Source organism: Miscanthus floridulus, chromosome 3 (assembly GCF_019320115.1).
Source record: "Miscanthus floridulus cultivar M001 chromosome 3, ASM1932011v1, whole genome shotgun sequence".
NCBI lineage: Eukaryota > Viridiplantae > Streptophyta > Magnoliopsida > Poales > Poaceae > Miscanthus > Miscanthus floridulus.
Window position 1 is genome coordinate 2943452 of NC_089582.1, and position 17197 is coordinate 2960648.

Here is a 17197-nt window from a genome sequence, read left to right on the forward strand (position 1 = left end):
GATCACAAGCCTAATTCCTCCAAACTCTAGCAACATGGTACCATCCGGGATTTTTATCCAAATAATTGAAAAATAAAGCAAGCGTAAGTACATGTTGTACTCAACAAATATAACATGGGGTTCATGAGGCTCAAAAGGCTGACACTGTTTAACTGCGATTAGCTTTTAATGAGTCATGATTTTAGCAATAGGGTGGCAACAAGTTTATTCACAAGCCCATATAAACACATGATCAGATAAACATGAATAATGAATAGCATAAATAGTTAACCATTAATGAGTATCTTCATCATCAGTATCATCAGTGCTCATCATCTATTACGTAAATGTTCTAAGGCCGCTCATGACCATGAGCACGGCTGATATACTAGTCACTACTACAGGAATCAATTGGAGCTGCCAACTATGCTGCCGTGATATACTATTACATGCACCCCAAAGAAGATATCAAAGATTTCAACCAAGACCAGATCCCTGCCAACTATGCTGCCGTGATACTTACATGGTATGCGACCCAATACGAAGAATTTGAAATAGAATATCCAACTGCACAAGGGGTAACGATCCTTGGAGCTGCCATTGGTTCCGAAGTCCTGTGGAACAAGGACGACATAGAGATCATTCTCTCGACGCTGACTTCTACGCCAATGGCGACACCAGCATCACAACCATCCGTTGCCGGATCTTGTCCCCCTGATGATCCGAATCACGGCGACGGTGATGATGAAGGCAATGGCGGGGATGACAAGGGAAGGAAGTCACCCTGAGGCACAAGCCCTCACCCTCGTTCTCCTCCTCCAACAACAAGTCCACCTCCACCTCCCGACAGTCCATCTAAGGGCACAAGCAAAGGACCGAGAGGCACGGAGGAACCAGGGGCAAAGACACCGCCTGCTTCCATTGCGAGCACAAGCCACTATCCTCCACCGCCGGCGAAGACTAAAGGCGACCAAGGGCATCTCACATACTCACTTGAGTTCAAAAGGTATGGTAGCGGCGAGCATAATTTGCTAATAACTTTTCTTTGCCATAATATGGTACTAACATTTCTATCCCAGGCCGAGATCACCTTTCCATCTATTTCCTGAATCGGATGACTGCCCCAGCCATTATGAGCATGGGAAGTTCATGATAACCAAGGCCCAGCTCGTCGACGAGGAAAGGTGGGAGACAAGGAGGTTTCATCTCTGGTACATGGAAGTGGCAAAAGCTGGCCTACATGGTTTTCTAGTCAAGGTTGTGGCGGAGTACTTCCACTTGCCCGGCAATGATGTAGAACTCCCCGTGGACTTCCATGACATGTACAGACTACTACGGGAACAAGACCTTGACATCGCCCAAGTCACCTTGTTCTCTATGTAAGTGATGAATTGCGAGTTTCACATATCACCTGCCTTTGAATCGGTCAAGACTACTTATATATGCCACAATGGCTTGTCCTTGCAGGTTGATGGCCTATATATCCAAGGAACTAAAACTTGATGTTATCTATCTATCTCCAATGCATATTGCTCAAAGAGTCATCATTGGTTACCACCTAGATGACAATCATCCAACCATGAAAGACTTGACCAAGCGACAGAGAGAGGCGCACAGGAAGAAACTGATGGACAATGAGAAGTTGAACATTTCAAGGTACATACTAGGAGCAATGAAGAAGATCAGGAGAAATGGGTGTATCGTAGCTGCCTACCACTTTGGGTAAGTCGAAGACATGCCTGTAGAGATAAGTGGGTAGCTAGCTAGTATTATTATTTCTCGTCGTAACCTGTATTTTGTTTCAATGGCGCAGCCAAGGCCTCGAGGGTCACTGGGTTGCATTTATCATCTACCCTTAGGATGGCAGGGCCTGCGTATTTGATTCGTTGAGAATGCCAAACTTAAAAGGGTACAAGGCCTTTGAAGATTGCCTCAGAGTGTAAGTGACTGAACTGTCTTCTCATATGCGTTCTAATGCCCTTCCTAATACTAGTACATTTCGTATAGCGCTTATAAGGAGTACGTGAAGGATCCTGAATGCTATGATCGAAGAACAGAGAATTTTAAGGCTAAGCATAAGAACCGCATCAAAATCAGACGCAACTTTCCGGTAAGTATTTAAAAGGTTTAATTGTGCTTTCTGTTCATAAGCGTTCTAATGCCTGTATTCTAATGCTTGTGTATCGATCATGCAGTGTGCCAAACAACTGGTAGGATCACAAACCTGTGGCTTCTACATCTGTGAGTACCTGAGGAAGTGCAAGCAGTACAGCAGCAGTTGGAGGGTGCTCAAGAATGGATTGAACTGGTGGAGAGACATGCAGAGCACCCAACACTCCTTCAAGCAGACAAAGGTGGATATATGTAAGTTTGTCTTAGACAAATGCGTGCTTGAAGGGAGCACGTTCTTCAATGAGAACAGCCAGCTAGCGATTTTACCGGAGTACGAGAGGCTGAGGAAATGGCCCACGATGATGCGTCCGCAGGATTACTCCTTAGGGCATGTATAACGACTTTAATATGTAAATGTAATGAATTAACGATGACAAGAACGACTAAGTGAATGTATATATATGTATATTATCTCATGTGTAATGCCTGCATACTTTTTAAGTTTAATCTGTGAAATCTGGATGTGATTTGAATTTGAATTTGAATTTGAATTTATATGCCTGCTGTATTTTTTTAATTCAGGAAATAATTTACCGAGGTGGGCAAATAATAATGCCCGCCACGGCTAAAGAACATAACCGCGGCGGGCCACGAAAGGTGTCCGCCGTGGTAAAATAATTTACCGCGGCGGGCACGTTACACCGCCCGCCGCGGTTAAGCCACGATTTACCGTGGCCTCTAGGCCGCGGCGGACGGCTTTGCCCGCCACGGAAAATAAAAAATGCCCGCCTCTAGTAAAGTTTGTGTAGTAGTGAGTTTTACACTCTGTATAGGTTGTACACTTTCACTGTGAGTCGTGATTTACCCTTTCGCCCGTGGTAACTAGCCTCTTGACCCACAACCTAGGAAGGTCGGCATAGTTCACTACAAAGCCTTTCAAAGGTTCGTCTAATAAGTTAGGGCCGCTAAGGTTTCTCCGTCAATAAGCATGAACCCCCCTCTAAGGAGTGACTAACAAAATACTAAGAAACCAAAGTGCACCCTCTTGGCAGGCTGAGATCATACCTATCGAAGCCCCTCTTGCGCCATAAAGGTAACCACTAACAAGCTAGAAAATATCCTCATACTGAACTAAAGCCAGAGCCATGTAGCCCTCACAGCTGTACTGTAAGTCCCGGATGATCACTTACAGATATGTCTTTAGGGAGAGGAATCTAGAGCACCTTAAAAATAGCACAATGCTCTAGCCCCCTGCTTCCATATTGCTAAAAAGCATCTTTTAGTGCTTACTGCATATACCATTAGTCAAGTTACATGATCATGGTTTTGGTTGAGCACTAGCAAAGCTACCCAATGCAATAACCCAAAGGTGTCAAGGAATCCAGATATCAATTAGCTAGAAAAATTACTATAGTCGCCAAGGTAGACACATGCACCATGAATTAAATGATTAAAGGTGTATAGGACAACAAGAAAGATCCCATGCTATATTTGCCTTAAACCTAGATCATTCTTCTATTGATTCGTAGCCTCCAAAGAACTGCTTCTTGATCACCACATAAAACTCACCGACTGGACAAGATTATTAAGCACCACACAAGCATCCGAACAAACATGCATAGCATTCAAACATAACTATATTAGAATAATACACCAATCAGTGAAAAAGAATTTGAAATCAAATCTACGTGTTGCTACGATCACATAGACGCGAAAAGCACGCTAATCGAAGCTACGGTTAACAAGATACATATACCGATAGATTTTCTTTTATTTGAGAATAAGGAAAACTACAAACTCTATTTATTTTAATTATAAAATATATATAATATACTCCAAAGAATTATCTAAATTATATTAAGTCAAATTTAGATTTAAATCTAAAAATCTGAGTAGTATAAATCATATTTTCTTTATAAATCTAGTTGCATAGTTATTAATCAAGTTAGGATTTAAACCACAAAATTCTAGAAGTCTTGATATGAAAAACATTAATACTAATGCCTAGTTTATGTCGTTACGAATCTAACGCAACTTGAATGGGTCAAATCGGAGTTAAAACGGAGAAGTTATGGCCTACAGAAGATAGTGACAAAACTGTAAATAGATGAAAACGTATTTTGAATCTACTAGAAAGAAACTACGCTTTCAGAATATGAAAACATATTCTGGAAGTGCGCCATAGACTGTGGGTTAATTTGCAGAAAATAGAGGGGCTCTTTAGCAAAAATTGTAGGGACGGCGGGTTCTATTACGTGAACTGCAGGGGCTCTTTTGAAATTCTACCGGCCGAAGGGGTATCTTCTAATCTAGGCCGTTGATCTGGATTTGGAGGGCTCAGATAGAAGGGGAAATTGGGTCACCGACGCACAGTGCCAAGACGGCGACGCCATGACTGGCCACGGTGGGACCTCACCGGCGTTCAGCGTTTTGCCGATTCCGGCCACCATAGGCCACGGGGAGAGCATGGGGGGAGAGAGAAGGGATCGGCGAACTCACCCAGGGCCTTCTTGCGGTTGATGGCGGGTCTACGACGTCGAGCAGCGCGGTGAGGCGGACGGCGAGCTCCGGTGAAGGTTCAGTGTTGGCTTGTGAGCAACAACGAATGAAAGGAGGCATAGAGCACTAGGGGGGCTTCTTCACCTTGATTCGGAGCTTGTCTGCTAGTTGGAGTCCAAGGGAAAGCAGCGAACCAAGAAAATAGCTACGGCGGGCGGAGATCGGCGATTCGACGAGATCGACCACGGCGACAGTGCGGCTTCATGAGCTCAGGAGCGCTGCTGTGCTAGGGTTGAGGGAGGCGGCGGGGAACTAGGGCTCGGCTATTTATGGGGCGGACGGCGTGGCTCGCACGCCAATAATCCACGGAGGATACTGCGACGGCGGGGGATTTTCACCGGGGCAGAGCCCGGCTCACATACGGGAGGAAGGAGACATCCGACAGGTGGAGTCACTTTGTCGGTGAGAGAGAGCACGGGGCCCGGCTGGTGGTGAGGTGGGGTGCGAGCGCGCTGTCTGGCTAGGCCGGCCTGGGATGGGCCTTTCGAGAGAGAAGGGGAAAGACCAAGCTGGTCCTGCTTCGCCACTCGAGCTACGCAAGAGAAAGAGGAGAGGCGGCCCAAGAGGAGAATGGGAAGGGAGGGCGGCCTGGACTGGCATGCTAGGCCATGTGAGAGGATGGGAAGGAGGCGGCCCGCGCGAGAGAACAATGAGGGGAGCGGGCCTGCAGCCAAAAACAGAGAGAGGGAGAAAGTGGGCTGCAGCCTGGGCGGCCCAAGAGCAAGGAAGGAGCCTCCCTTTTTCTTTTCTATATTTTCAAAGCATATTTTGAATTGGATTTTGAATTCTTTTTTTTTTGAAAAAACAAACCACTCATCACAAAATAAATATGCAGTTGCATGTATGCACAACATGTATGTAGACCTTATATTTGTTTTTAATTTAATATAATTTAATATTTTTCTACATTACATGCACACACGAATGCATAAATAAATCAATTTAGCTATTTTGAAAATATTGATTTTTTTGGGTGTTACAATTTTACCCACTTAAAATGAATCTCATCCTCGAGATTTGGAAGATGGTGATAAAAAAGATATGGGTGCTCTGACTTTATTTGATCTTCATTTTTCCCAAGTTACATCTTCCATTAAGAGTCATTCAAAGATCCTAGTTGGTAATCTACATAAGTGTGGCCGACTCTCAAATTGAGCTCCTCCAATGGTGTTTGTTCCTCTACCCTAACATCTGAAAACTCACAGTCCACTTTACTATCCTCAGTGTTCACACCTTCTAACGATCATTCTCACATTCCTCAGGTGCAGGTTTAATACCCTCATACTCAATTCTTTCTCCTGACAATGTGGTTAGAAGCACCGAACGTTGGGCATACTTTATCACTTCTTTACAAGCAGATAACCATCCCTTTCCAAGGATAATATCAATGTCCATTAACTCCAAAACTATAAGGTTTGCCTCGAAGTTCTTCCCTTTTATGTTAAGACTAACTTTTGGGCATATGCGGTTTGCCTTCTTTTCTCCTCCTAGAGAGTTAACTATTAGGGGTTTTCTCATCGAAAGCATAGTTATCTTATGTTCTTCCACATATTCCCTAGAGATGAATAAATGTGATGCACTAGGGCCAAACAACACCATAGTAGTGTCTGAGCTTACTACAATCAAACCATAAACGGCCCCCTTAGCTCCATGAGTGGTAATCAGATCCACATTGTTTAACATGTCTTGAACGTAGTTTCGCTTTAACTTATTGCCTTGCACCTGCTCCTTATAGACATTCTGTTCTGGCTCCTACTGCTGTTGATTCTGGCTTTGATTACTCTCAGCAAACTTCTCAAGACAACAGTTCTCATAGGGTTCAATCCCACCACAATCACAACCTTCCTTACTAATAGAAGTATTTGTCATTATCGAGGTGATAGTGGGAGATGACAGACATGGCTCTTGAGAGCTAAAATGCTGCACTTCATCATTAGGTTGATGATACAGATCTTGATCATTACTTCCAAGCAGATTCATAGGGTGTGACTGATACTCTAATTGTGTAGCAAAACAGAGATGAGTATTTCTTAACTGGCATTGAAGATCACGCTTTCTCTTCTTCTCTTCCATCTCTCGACTCTTGTTCTCAATTACAATTGCTCTGTCCACCAATGTTTGATAGTCGGCATACACCACGGTCATCAGCTGTAGTTGTAAACCATCATTCAGTCCTTTCAAAAGCATTTTTGCTTCTTAGCATCACTATCCACCTCCTTTGGAGCATAGCGTGACAATTGAGTGAACCGGTTACGATACTCACACACTGACATAGATCACTGCTTCAAGTTGAGGAACTCTTCTTGCTTAAGTTTTACCTCACATAACGGGATATGGTAGGACCTAAAATTCTCCTTGAATTCCTACTAGGTGATAGCAGGAGCATTGTTGGGACGCCCATACTCAAATGACTCCCACCAATCTTGGGCAGTTCCTTGCAGTTGACCGGAAGCATAAAGCACCCTTTCATGGTCGTCACACTGAGCAATGTCCAATTGTCGCTCCATAGCTCTAAGCCAGTCATTAGCTTCTAGTGGTTTTCTTGTATGAGAGAATGTCGGTTGGTGTCCCTTCATAAATTCACCATGCTTGTCAATAGGTGGTGCTTGATGTGGGTTGTTCAACACATTTTGAGCAATAGTCTGTAATAACTGAGTCTGTGTCATCAAAGCTTGCTCTATAGATGGGGAATTGGATGGCGGTGGATTAGAATTGGCAGGATTCCTTCCAGCACCTTGTGAAGCACTTCTCCTGGTAGCAACCATCTATTTTCAACATGTATGAATTAGGACTCAGTCATTCATAGCATTCTTAAATGTAGCTTCAAGAGATGGCAAGATATGATTGATAGTATGAGAGACAAGACAAGACCCCACCACAGAGATAATCGATGCTTCTAAATGAATAACTAGAATGTATGAGAATTCATCTTGCTAATTCTTCCACTTGGCTACCCCCCATAAGAAAATCAATTAGGGGACACAAAAGGGTAGCTTTCTCCTTCTTTCAGATGAGCTAACTAGTATTAAGACGTTCTGACACCCCAATAATACTCTCGTGTATGGGCAAGAACAAGAAATCTGAAATTCTTCGCGAGCAGAAAACAACAGCGCGGTAAAATAGCTATAACTCTTATTCTGTTAATCCAATGAAGTTGTAGCTTATACCGTTGGAAAGCTTATCAAATCCTCCACAACTTCCTTATAGCACACTTTTCCAAATTCTATAGTTAATGTAGTCGAAACCAGTGCACAACAAAAACTGCTCTAGGTTTTAGACAGAGCAGTTGCATCGTCTTGTGATTTTCATAACTCCCAAACCATAATGGCTATAAGGGCGGTGCTTCTGGTCAGAGAAATATATTGAAGTCTACTATTGTCCTGAATTTTGTCATGATTTTTGATCATCTAAAATCAGAGATATAAGCCGAAGAGTGCAGGCTGCTCTGAAAGGCAGGATAGGGAAAACAGAAGAAAATCATAACCCAACTATTTATTCCATTAATCCTTATGCCTTAGGCCTATAAAAAAATGAAATTGTAGAAAACCCCCACAATATCATTGCACTCATTACAAAGATTCAACTCAAGCATTATCATAAAGACAACCAACCAAACACTAAAGGTTCACAAAGCACAAAGACTCGACTTTTGCTAGTAGCGTTTTCATTACAAAGGGACATAAACTCCTATTCCTTAAACACGGTGTGGTTGCATGGGCATCTGGGGTAGCATCTCTTGCATGAGAGTGAGAGGGACACATCATCCACTTCATTAATTTCATCATGGGCTTCCTTCGTGTCGTGTGTCACTAACACTTGCTGGTGGCAGTCCGGTAGTGATCTGACTCTAGCTACTTCCATGGTGTAATTGTTGATTCTTCCATGGGAAAAATTTAGCGTAATGTCCTTCTTGGTGGCAACGATAACACAGGATCTTAGCTGAACCTCTTGTGATGTCATACTCCACAGAATTGTTGTTTAGTGTGTTGTCAGCTTGCTGACTCAGAAGGTTCATCTTGGTTTGACTGGGCCACTTTCTAGCTCACTTAATCTTTTGGGGTTGAAAGTCCTTATAAGTGATTGTCCACCCATCTATGCATACCTCATGTGAAGCAGTCTTAGCTTGAGAAGCCTCTAACTCTTTAAAGTCTTAATTTATCTGACCAAGGATTAGAGCTGGATGTGACAATGTAGTAGAACTCAAATGTTGGTCACTTCCCAACACTGGCTCCCTTCTTATCCACATTGGCCTCACAACTCGGGTTCACCTTGACTTCCTTCTTAGTTGGCTTATTTCAAAGGCAAGGAAAACCATAATGTTCACAACAATGACATTGATACTGACTTCCAAGAGTATTACCACCAGCACCTTCATTGGACTTCATTTTCTTCCAAGCTTCTGCCACTTGTCTCTTCACTGGTCCCTTTTGGTATATTGGTTTGACCCTGTGGCAAGCACTGTTGAGAACTCCCATGTTGAGTCATTCCTTCTAATACTTATTGTTGCATAGCTAAAAGCTTCTCCTTGTCGAATGCAATCAAGGACAACGTAGCCTAGTCCTCCTGACCTTTGATGTCGGTGGTCTCCTCATTACGACCCATCTATTTAGATGAAAAGAGAGGATTAAGAATAGAGACAATGTTTTTATAACCGAACAGAGACCGAAGTGAGCATATCTTTTAGAAAATAACAAGGTTGCAAAGAAAGCAGGAAGTAGGCAAGGTGAAAGCATGCTAAAACGTTCAATTCTAACTAGGCTTGCGTCCTACAGTCAGCATTGCCCTGATACCACTTTATAGCACTCAGTTTTAAGAGCAAAACCAGATACACACCATATGTGAGCCTAGGAAGTCAAATCTCCCATATAGCTACAAATAAGGATAGTATCATAAGACAATGCTTATTACATAGCGTATTAGTATAAAGAATACAACCTGAGAGTATAGACAGCGGAAAGACAACTCCGATCTTCAGGTGAAGACTCCACATTCCACATGGATCAACTGACTGGTTGATCACAAGCCTACTTCCTTCAAACTCTAGCAACCTAGTACCCATCCGGAATTTTTATCCAAATAATTAAAAAATAAAGCAAGTGTAAATACATGTTGTACTCAACAAATATAACATGGGGTTCATTAGGCTCAAAAGGCTGACACTGGTTAACTGCGATTATGTTTCAATGAGTCATGATTTTTGCAATAGGATGCCAACACGTTTATTCACAAGCCCATATAAACACATGATCAGATAAACATGTAACACCCTAAAAATTGCTCTTTTTGAAATAGGGTTAAAAAGATTTAATTTTGGATTTTTGTGCTCATTAAAACATAGGAAATAAAAATTTTCATGAAATTAAAATTTATTATAAGGTTTAGAAACATGATGGCGCATACATGCTGCTACATATTTATTTTTATGATGCTTGGGTTTGATCAAATTTTAAAAGAATTTGAATTTAAATTGAAATTGGGTTTGAAAATGTGTTTAAGAAAATAGAAAAGAAAAAATTATTTATTTGTTTCCTTCCCTAGGGCCGGCCCAGCAACCACGAGTCTGCGCCGTCCTCTCTCCGCTTGGTCTCGCTGGCCGGTGGGCCCCGCATGTCAGCGTTATATTCAACAACTTTGAATCGTACCCGGGTCGAACTCCGTCGCCGAGTCCGCAACTGCGGCTGCCACAACTCCGTGCCGCTCATGCCTCCTATTGCCTTGCCTCCCAAACCATTGGCTCTCTTAAATAGGAGCCACCGACCGGGCCGGTTCTCCCATCCCGTTCCAAGTCGCAGCACCATCGCCTTGCCGAGCCGCGTGCCGCCGCCGCAGCCCCGGTGGTCACCATTGTTTCATCTGCCGCACAATCGGCATCCAGCCTGCTTGTTTTGTCCTGCCGCTAAGCACCATGGCCAGCTTGGCCACCCTGCTTGTCGGGAAATCAACTCCTACATATATGATGTCGTGCTTGCTGTTCTGCGCGCCGGCCATCCACCTCTAAGCACCTGTACCTTGATTTCTAAGGGTTATTGCATTGGGTTGTATGATGCTAGTGCTCAACTACAATCATGATCTTGTAACTTTGACTAATGGAATATGCAATAAACATTAAAAGATGCTTTTTAGCAACATGAAATCAAGGGGCCTAGAGCATTGGATTGTTTTTATGACGCGCTAGATTCCTCTCCGTAAGGACTTATCTGTAAACGAATATCCGGGACTTACAGTACAACTGTGAAGGCTACATGGCTCTGGCTTTAGCTCAGTACGAGAACCTTTTCTAGCTTGTTAGTGGTAACCTGTATTGGCGTAAGAATGGCTTGCCGAATCGGGTATAGGACAACCTCTACTCTTATGTGTATAGCCTTGATGAAATTGTGCCATTCGACAGGGGTTCCTATATCTGTTTGTCGAGTGAATCTAATGGCCCTAACTTGTTAGGCGAACCTTTGAAAGGCTTCATAGTGAACCCTGTCGACCTTCCTTGTAGTGGGTCAAGAGGCTGATCACCTCGGGCGAAAGGGTAAATCGACTCACAGTGAAAGTGTACAACCTCTGCAGAGTGTAAAACTGGTATATCAGCCGTGCTCACGGTCACGAGCGGCTTTGGACCCTTACGAAATAGATGATGAACACTGATGATAACTGATAATGAAGACGCTCACTAATGATTACTATTTGTACTATTCATTATTCATGTTTATCTGATCATGTGTTTATATGGGCTTGTGGATAAACGTGTTGCCACCCTATTGCTAAAATTATGACTCATTAAAAACTAATCACAGTTAACCAGTGTCAGCCTTTTGAATCACATGAACCCTATGTTATATTTGTTGCGTACGGCATGTACTTACGCTTACTTTACTTTTTAAATCTTTCGGGAAAAAAAAATCTCGGATGGGTACCAGATTGCTAGAGTTTGGAGGAATTAGGCTTGTGATCAACCAATCAGTTGTCCCTGTGGAATTGGAGTCTTCCCCTGAAGATCGGAGTTGTCTTTCCACTGTTTATTGTCTAAGGTTATATCTTTTATACTAAGTGTGTTATATATTGAGCATTGTCTTATGATATTACCCTTATTTGTAGCTATATGTGAGATTTGACTTTCTGGGCTTGCACTACACATACAAAATCTGATCCATAGGCAGCAACCAGCAAAACCAGATAAAATCCCAATAGTGAGCAGTGAGAGACAAAAAGCAGCTACAGTACAGGAGCCTTCGAACGTCGCCAACTGATCTTCGCCTTGTTTTCTGCTTCCATGACAGCGTCTCTGTAAATCCAAGTACATAGAGTTTCAAAAAAAATCCAAGTAGATAGAGAATAAGGGGTAAATAAATAATTAATAATAGGTTGGTTTCTATTATTATTAGGGTCTGATCAAATTAGATAAATAAAGCAATTACTAATATACTAAGTACAAACTCATGCCCTGCCCCCAAACTATACCTCGCGGCTTGAGGTATTCGAGCTCTCTCTTCTTCTATAATTTTGGCCATCTCTTCATTTATCTCCATCCCAACATTCTTTAATTTCGCAAGGAATTGATCCACCTCCTTCTCCATCTGCCCAACAATTTCATTGTCATTGGTATGTCCTCCCTGCAAGGATTAATTTAATTTAATTAATTTTGACAAACGAAGTTAATTGAGAAATGTGGCAATGCGCGCACGTGCCTAAGTAAAAACTAGCTAGACATTATATATATTAAGGATAAATTGCCAATATGTAAGAGAGGCATGTTGCATGTTTAGCTTCGTTCTCGCGTGCGGCTTATTTCACCACTTGGGGTTTCAGTTTTGGTCTCAAATTGCAATATGGATGATGAATGAGAACATGCATGGCTTCAACTTGCTAGCAATTTTTGTATCCTATTTTTTCAACACTAAACATGTGCCTCGTCTATCAGTTAAGCAAACTGTTATTATATAGTCTCTCTCTCTCTCTCTCTCTCTCTCTCTCTCTCTCTCTCTCTCTCTCTCTCTCTCTCTCTCTCTCTCCGTTCTTTTTTATTTGTCCTTGTAGAATTACTATACTAGCTTGTGCTAAAAAAAACTTTCAACTAATAATATAAATATTAGCCTATGTAAACAAAAAACGCTTATATAGTAGCAGTATATATATATATATATATATATATATATATATATATATATATATATATATATATATATATATATATATATATATATGGATATAAAGTTAAGAAATACTGAGGTCAACATAAATTTACGTTTCTCTATCTAGGACGATAATAAGAGGGCAACGAGGACGAATAAAAAGAAACGATTTTGGCTAAGGCCTTGTTTAGTTGGCGAATTTTTTTGGGAAATGGTACTGTAGCACTTTCGTTGTTATTTGACAATTAGTGTCCAATCATAGTCTAATTAGGCTTAAATGATTCGTCTCGTGAATTTCGTCTAAACTGTTTAATTAGTTTTATTTTTAATTTATATTTAATGCTTCATGCATGTGTCCAAAGATTCGATATGACGGGGAATCTAAAAATTTTTGCAAAATTTTGGGAACTAAACAAGGGCTAGGGTAGGGTACTCCTTTACGGAGTAAATTAAACTACACCTACATTCAGTAAAATTAACAAAACCTTCAATATACTGATGGAAGGTTCTGGAATCTGGACTATGGTACTTTGCAAGTTGCAACAAAAAAGCTTTGAGGAGAGAAGTTCCTTGCAAGATGCATCTTACGGCGAGTTTCGTACTGCACTGTTTGTGCAGTGTGGTTTGGTGCTTGCCAACGTGATCCATCATCAAGAGCTAGCGATCGAACGGCCTACCTCAGAGTCAGAGGAGTCTGCTACCTCAGAGTCAGAGGTGTCTGCTAGAGGCGGCTCATCGTCATGGGGTTCCGGATCCGGAGCCCTGGGAGGAGCGCTGGACAGATTGCGCAGCGCCATGGCATGCAGGCAGGGGCGGCAAGGATGGATCTGAAGGAGGACGAGATACACTTTGCTGCCTCGATCGGGGTTCGATGATGATCTTTTAAAGCCCAGATTTGAAAGGGATTGCCGCCTCGGAGGATGATTGGATTGGATCCGGCCGCATGCCCTCGACTGCAAACACTGTTTAATACAAACGAAACGTGCTACAGTGTCTGGATTGTAAAAATTTGCAATCTAAACAAGGCCTAGTAGTACAAGAAAGACTTCACAGCAGGCAAACTTTTGATGTTGTTTGTATCGTCTAGTCCAATAACACGTCTTGGAATTGGACACTATGTCACTATATAGTACAGACGTGCCGTATTCTAACTCGCATAAAGTATGGATCAAGAGATTGGGTCATGGACTATATATGGGAGTGCTCGGCCGAACTGGATTATTACTGTTCATGCTGGGAAAAAAACTGTTTATGCTGGAATGTTGTGAGAGAAAAACACTGTTCCGGCTGAAAAAAAAACAGAACAAGCTGGCTGACCAGTCAGCCGAATATATAGCAAACTAATTCGGATTAGTATACGCTTCTATCCATATTCCTAGTAATGAAAAGGCAAAATTTCTAGCGTTTTTTTTTTTCGTCCAACCCATTCATCGTGGCCCAACAGTTGGCCCACTCGTTCGTGCCCGCTGGACTTACTGCCTTAGCCCAAGTTGAGTCGCTGCTGTCCTTAAAAAAAACGATAGAATTTTTCTCCACAATCCGTGCCGCCGCTCGCTCGTCTTCCCGCGCCGCCGCTGCATCGGCGAGCTCGCTCATCTCCCTACGCCGCAGCTTCTTTGTTCCGGCGCACAGCACCCCGGTGTTCTTCCTAGAAGCCGGCATCGCCGCGGTGGCCGTCGTTCATGCCGTCGGGCTCTGTCTCCCCGTGCCGCAGCGGTTGCCGACGTTCATGGCGTCGGGCTCGTCTCTCCGCGCGGCCGTTGCTTCGTTCCAGCGCACAGCGCCACCGCTGCATTGGTCCATCGTGCAAGGCCGCTGTCGCCGCGTTCTTCCGACAAGCCGGCGCGCCGCGGTGTCCGTCGTTAATGGCTTCGCCGACGCTTCACCGGATAGCCAAAAGGAATCAGGATCCAAGGCTACAAAGACACCAGCTCGGTTCGTGGAAAAAACGGAATTCAATCGAAGGAAAGGAAAAAGCGGTATCCAATTCCAATTGAACGAAGACACCGGCTCGGATCTGGGAAAAAAAAATCCATGGTAAGTTAGACATGAACTCCATGTTGAACACATAGTTCTTCAATTTTTCCTATTTATAAAAGGTTCCATTGGGATATGGTATACAGAGCTCTTATCCTAGAGCACTGGAAATTTTGGAGGTTGAAACGGAAGGGGAGAAAACGATGATGGCGACGGAGGTGCTCGAGGCGTCCCGGCGCGACGGGCGTGATTCACACGGAGGCGCCCCCACCCCTCGTACAGGGCACGGAGTGAAGATCGTAGGTACCAATCCGCTGCACCTGCAGTCCTTAGAGGTGACGGGCGCGAATCACACGGGAGACACCTGCAGTCCTTATCTAGGTCGCGGAGGGACAATCCCAGGTACCACTACCACCAATCCGTTGCACCCCATCGTTTTTCCAGTCTGACTATGTTTTATTTTGGATCTGACAGTGTTTCGGTTTGGATTAGAGTGCTGGTGTTTTGGGAGCATCGGGAATTGTTTCCTTTTGCAATTTCTTACAAGATACTCAATTTTTGGATCTCTTTTGGTAGCCCAAGGACAATCCCCAAAGTCAGAGATGTGTCAGGAGGCGTGAATCAAATTGGGCGCACTAATGAAGTCAAGATGAAGAATTTGTGGAGTTAGCAGACCATGATCACAAGCAGAAAAAAGATACTGAACAGGGAGATGATCCTCTGAACGCTGAGTCGAAGTCAGCAAGTGATGTATAGAATGGCCCTCCACCAGGGCTAAGAGATCATCTAGGGGAACCAAACGGTTTTGAGTGTTCATTCTTTTTCTTTTTCTTTTTTTGAGGTTCTATTATCTTTCAGGTTCTCTCTTTCAATTTTCAAATTGTTTCATATCTACAAATAGTGTGCTTTGACTATCACGCGTTGCTACAGAGATGTCATATTATATAGCTGAATTGCTGAACAAGTGCTGAACAGCAAGTATTTCACATTTGGTAACTGCACCGTTGCTGGATCCATCATCCATGGGTCAATATTTGCTGGTGGTTTGGACTGCAAACATCCTGGCCATGATAGCTCAGGTCACCCCTAAGTGTCTGCTCTGTCCGTTAAATAAAACCAACACCACGTTATGTACTGCAATTGTGTGGAGTAGTGTCTGATGACAAATGGTGCTTTTCATAGGAGACTGTTTTTTTTAAAAAATATAGTAGAGACTTGTTGGTTTTCAGTTTCATGTCTAGCCAATACCAACTTCCTTGGGATTAAAATGTTTTGTTGTTGTCTGAGTATTGTCAGGCTTTTGAATGATACTTGTTTCATAATCATACATCCGGGCATATCTAACTTATTGTTCTATCCTTACTAATTACCTTTTATTTTGTAAAATTGTAGCTTGCTGTATATGTCTCTAAAAGAGTTCCTGAAATTTTGTTGGGTGATCCTGGAAGATCTTGACAGAAAATTACAAATTTAGTGGGCAACTCAACTAAGGTAAGCGTGCATGACCTTTCCTTCCAAGCATGTCTGCAAACAACGAGGGCCATTTTATCTTCTCGACTAGGGATAGAACCACATAGTTTTAGCAAAATGTACTGCAGTGTTTAATTAGTACTCTGAAGTTTGTTGCTAGCTTAAGTTTATGATTTATATTTGCTTGCACTGACAGTTCACAGAACAGGGACATATTTTTTAACAAGTTCATATTGCATATCTCTCAAATCTTGCAACAAAAGCCGAAGTTGAGCCAGTGGCAAATGGGATTAATGCATACAAATATGAGAAAACTGCTGTAGCAACCAGTGTTTCTCTCAACACACTTAAGTGGTTTTGAAGCTGCTGATAGCTGAAATAGTTGGGAAAGCTTCAAGCTTTTGCTTATGAGAAAATGAAATGCCCTCTGATAGTCTGATGTCCACACCATTGGATGCCCAAGGCAAGGTGTTTACACTTCTCACGCAGGCGAGTGGTACTGAAATTGGATTGACCACCAGGAAATGTTTAATGGATGGTCAGATAAACTTTGTCAGCCAACCACATGCTGCGAGTACATTCACATTTACTACATTTTTCCAAAGATGTGACAGAAGCGCTATTAGTGAAAGTAAGCCTGTTATGTTGCACCCTCTTCCGTCCAGTTCCAAAGGTTTATCTGTAAAATTGGTTCATAGAAAACCAAAAAGAGCTACTGATCTAAGTATCACTTGCAAAGGCTGGCAGTTGCCTATGATGTTGTTGCTACCGTTGAACTATATCTTGGTGTATTTTCTAGGGAAAATTGGTTCTATAGCATTGAAAGAATCGCGTTTCCGGAAAATACCATTAAAAGATCTCAGACACGTGAAATAACATCGAAACAATCCCCGTTAATGGAAAGTACCATTCTGTAACCATTTCGAGCAAACACCGTGAATCCACCGTTTAGCTCCTCGCCTTCTCCTTTCCATCCCATG

At 42.7% G+C, this 17197-nt stretch overlaps 1 long non-coding RNA gene across 2 annotated transcripts; it reads left to right on the plus strand.

The window, feature by feature from the left end:
- The first annotated feature begins 14921 nt into the window (after positions 1-14921).
- On the plus strand, positions 14922-16979 carry LOC136544783 (uncharacterized). Of its 2 annotated transcripts, none has more exons than XR_010780833.1 (3): positions 14922-15149; positions 15222-16238; positions 16414-16979. It is a non-coding gene; the product is annotated as an uncharacterized lncRNA (long non-coding RNA). The 2 variants fall into 2 exon arrangements; XR_010780832.1 differs by having other exon boundaries at positions 16426-16979.
- Positions 16980-17197: the final 218 nt, after the last annotated feature.